Consider the following 4,848-nt stretch of genomic DNA (forward strand, 5'->3'; position numbering starts at 1 on the left):
TCACGAAAAAGAGGCATCTGCAACAGAGAAACTTAAGGGCTACACTAAATGTAAGCAGAATGTATTACGGGAAGCACATAGAAGTAACATCTTTCCCAAACTTAAACTGTTAAGATTTCTTGGACAAAATGATATCTGAGCTGATATCTGGAGGGAACACAGGAGATAGGTCAGTGAAAAGTGAGGTAAGGAATATTTGAGAAGGAGGAAATAATATATGCAAAGCCAAAAATTGAAAGAGAGCCTAGAACTTCTGAGAACCTGCTCACAGTTGAGCAAGTGTACACAATGGAATATCAGCTGGACAATCCTCTACATAACAGCCAAAAAGAGTTTGAAGGAAGAGTAAAAATATTACATTAGTACTACTCATTCATTTATTTCTCCTCTTTGCAAATGGTTATTTAAATCTATTATATTTAAGAAACTATAGGTCACCCCAGCTTTGACCTCTTCTTGCATGTGTGTGCTAAGTTGCTTCAGTTGTGTCCAACTCTTTTTGACCCCATGGGTTGTAGCTTGCCAGGCTCCACTGTCCATGGGATTCTCCAGGCAAAAATACTGGAGTGGGTTGCCATGCCCTCCTCCAGGGTATCTTCCCAACACAGGGATCAAACCCGGCTAAGTCTCCCATGTTTGCAGGCAGGTTCTTTATCACTAGCACCACCTGGGAAGCCTCTTGACCTCTTCTTACCTACCACCATTCCAGTGAGGTAATCAGGCAGAATGAGAAAGAGCAATTATGTGAAATTCCTCAGGGTGGAGGTTGCTAAAGCTGTTCTTGTGCTTCAAGAAAAAGTAGTCTTTAACTGCAGAAAAAGAGACCACCTAGGAAAACGGGGTGAGGAGGGAGAATGCAGGTGCAGTAGTACCTGAAAGAATAAATTTCAGGTAGGTGAAATGATAATCTGGATTCTCTTATTCCTTCTTGGCTAGAAGTGAAAACTAAATCTTCATCTTTAAAAGTGAATTTGATATTCAGAAACAGCCCAAGGAAAAGTGTTCCTTAACAAACTTCAAGACTCTCTGGATGGCCTCTAAGGAACTCCTGCCCTCTTCCACCAACTTCTGATTTTGATGATATACACTTCCAAACTCTTTCTGCTCAGGTCCTATTGATCAAAGCTGGAAGCCATCTTAGAGTAGAGTATTTTAGAAGGTTCATGAATGGAATGTCAGTAAGATGGTGATACAGGACTTTTCAGTGCTGGTCACCTCACGGAAACATCAATGTGAACAAACTATCCAAGCATGAAAATATCTCCAGAAGAGATAAGGATTTCAGTTAAGGAATTACAGTACTTGAACAAAGCATAGATATAAGATGAATCGAAGCAAGTAGGAAGGACAGTTTCATCTTATCCCTATTACCCCTCTCCTAGGCCCAGTGCAGAGAGAGACATTCTCCTGTGGGGAGAAAGAATGAAATGAGCACCTGACTTCACCACAGATCACAGCACTTACCTGCACCAGTGCCAGGCTGACTGCTCCAACCCCAGGAAGGTTCCCTCAAGTCCAGATTCCTTGCTAACCCCAATGCTAGGCCAGCTATTATACAATAGTCCTTGACTCCTAACCCACCCCGTGTCAAGCATGCTCTCATAGCACCAGATTGGCTCCCAAGACCCAGGTCCTCAACCCACTCCAGTGCCAGGGCAACTCCTACAGTCCTCAGATCTCAGTCCACCCAAGCACCAGAGAGGCTTCCATAGCTCAAGCCTTCATGATGGCCCCTGAGACCTCAAGCTATAGGTAAAGTCCCATGGCCCCAAGCTCCAGACTGGGGCAGGCCCTGCAGACACCAACCTAGGACCACCTCTAGTCAGCCCCTGAACCTAGTCAGCCTCTGAAGACATAGGATCCAGGCCTGCCCTATGGACCCAGGACCTAGGACAGGAGCCACAGACCTGAGCACCAGATCTGCCCAGCTGCTGAACCAGGCTCACACCTACCTGCCCAAAGACTCCAGAAGCAAGTCTGCTCACAGAAATCACTAGAACCTCTGGCTGGGTTGACTCATTAAAGGACTTCTCTGTCTGAGCCAATATATAAAAACTAGAAGAGGTGCCTGCTTCCTCAATGCCCAGATAACAACACAAGGTCACAGGATTAAATAATCAAGGAAACATTAAATCATCATAGGATACAAATAAAATTCTAATGACTGATCTTAAATAAATGGAGATCTATGAACAATCTGACAAAGTCAGAATAATCCTCTTAAAGAATTTCAAAGAACTATAAGGAAGCATAGACAACTAAATGAAATTAAGAAAATACTGCATTAACAAAATGAGCCAACAATGAAACAGAAATCATTTAAAAAAAAAAAAAATACACCAGAATTGAGTGTAGAATTCAATAGTGAGTTTCAACAAGAGAGTCAACCAAATAGAAAAAAGAATTAGTGAACAGGAAGATGAGTCATTTAAAATAATCTAGTCAGAAGAGTAAAAAGAAAAAAAAAAGAATGAGAGAATTATAGGATACCATTAATAAAAACAAATAGTTTCCATGCTGAATTTTGTCAAGTATTTAAAGGCTAGTTAACTCCAACTTTCTCAGACTCTTCTAAAATACTGAAGAGGAAGGAAGACTTCCCAGTTCATTTTGAGGCCAGCCTTACCTTAATTCCAAAGTCAAGTAAAGAAAACCAGATAAGAAAAAAGAAACCTGCAGGCCAATATACCCAAAGAAATATGTGTCAAAATTCTCAACTCAAATGAGTTTAATAATGTTATAGGATAGAAAATCAACATACAAAAAATAGTTATGTGCCTATACATTAACAATGAACTATCTTAAAAAGAGATAAAGAAAACAATCTTATTTACAATAGCATCAGAAACAACAAAATACTTAGGAATAAAATTAACCAAGGAGATGAAAGATCTGTACATTGAAAACTATAACATATAGATGATAGAACTGAAGAAGACACAAATATATGGAAAAAATTCCATGTTCATGGATTGGAAAAAATTAATAGTGTTAAAATATCCATATTACCCAAAGGCTTCCCTCATAGCTCAGTCGGTAAATCATCTGCCTGCAATGCAGGAGATCCAGGTCCGATTCCTGGGTCAGGAAGACAGGAAGATCCCCTGGAGAAGGAAATGGCAACACACTCCAGTATTCTTCACTGGAGAATGCCACGGACAGAGGAGCCTGACAGGCTACAGTCCATGGGATCGCAAGAGTCAGACGCATCTTAGCGACTAAACCACCACCACCACCACTACCCAAAGCAATCTATTCATTCAATGCAATTTCCATCAAAATGCCAAAGGCATTTTTTTTTGCAGAAATATAAAAAAAAATAATTCTTATGTTTATATGGAATCGCAAAAGATCCTAAGAGCCAAAACATTCTTGAGAAAGAATAACAAAGCTAGAGGCATCCTACTTCTTGATTTCGAACTATACTACAAAGTTAAAGTAATAAAACATATAGTACTAGAAAAATATGAAAATTTTTTCATCTTTTTCATCCATAGGCCAATGGAACACAATTGAAAGCACAGAAATGAACCCATGCATATATGGTAAACTAATATTTTACAAGGTTGCCAGAAAGGCTCAATGTGGGAAAGACAATCTCTACAAAAAATGATGCTGGGAAAAATGGATATGCACATACAAAACAATGGACTAAAGTATTAAATATAAGACCTATGGTTCTATGAAGACCTACAAGACCTTTTAGAACTAACACTCAAAACAGATATCCTTTTCAATATAGGGGACTGGAATGCAAAAGTAGGAAGTCAGGAAACACCTGGCATAACAGGCAAATTTGGCCTTGGAGTACAGAATGAAGCAGGGCAAAGGCTAATAGAGTTTTGCCAAGAGAACACACTGGTCATAACAAACACCCTCTTCCAACAACACAAGAGAAGACTCTACACGTGGACATTACCAGATGGTCAACACCGAAATCAGATGGATTATATTCTTTGTAGCCAAAGATGGAGAAGCTCTATACAGTCAGCAAAAACAAGACCAGGAGAAGACTGTGGCTCAGATCATGAACTCTTTATTGCCAAATTCAGACTGAAATTGAAGAAAGTAGGGAAAACCACTAAACTATTCAGGTATGACCTAAATCAAACCCCTTATGATTATACAGTGGAAGTGACAAATAGATTTAAGGGACTAGATCTGATAGACAGAGTGCCTGATGAACTACGGACAGAGGTTCGTGACATTGTACAGGAGACAGGGATCAAGATCATCTCCATGGAAAATAAATGCAAAAAAGCAAAATGGCTGTCTGAGGAGGCCTTACAAATAGCTGGAAAAAGAAGAGAAGCGAAAAGCGAAGGAGAAAAGGAAAGATATTCCCATCTGAATGCAGAGTTCCAAAGAATAGCAAGGAGAGATAAGAAAGCCTTCCTCAGTGATCAATGCAAAGAAATAGAAGAAAACAACAGAATGGGAAAGACTAGAGATCTCTTCATGAAAATTAGAGATACCAAGGGAACATTTCATGCAAAGATGGGCTCGATAAAGGACAGAAATGGTATGGACCTAACAGAAGCAGAAGATATTAAGAAGAGGTGGCAGGAATACACAGAATTATACAAAAAAATCTTCATGACCCAGATAACCAAGATGGTATGATCACTCAGCTAGTGGCAGACATCCTGAAATGTGAAGTCAAGTGGGCCTTAGGAAGCATCACTATGAACAAAGCTAGTGGAGGTGATGGAATTCCAGGTGAGCTATTTCAAATCTTAAAAGAGGATGCTAAGAAAGTGCTGCACTCAATATGCCAGCAAATCTGGAAAACTCAGCAGTGGCCACAAGACTGGAAAAGGTCAGTTTTCATTCCAATCCCAAAGAAAG

This window comes from Giraffa tippelskirchi, chromosome 10 (assembly GCF_054371585.1).
Source record: "Giraffa tippelskirchi isolate mGirTip1 chromosome 10, T2T-mGirTip1v1.2.pri, whole genome shotgun sequence".
In the NCBI taxonomy this organism is placed as follows: Eukaryota; Metazoa; Chordata; class Mammalia; order Artiodactyla; family Giraffidae; genus Giraffa; species Giraffa tippelskirchi.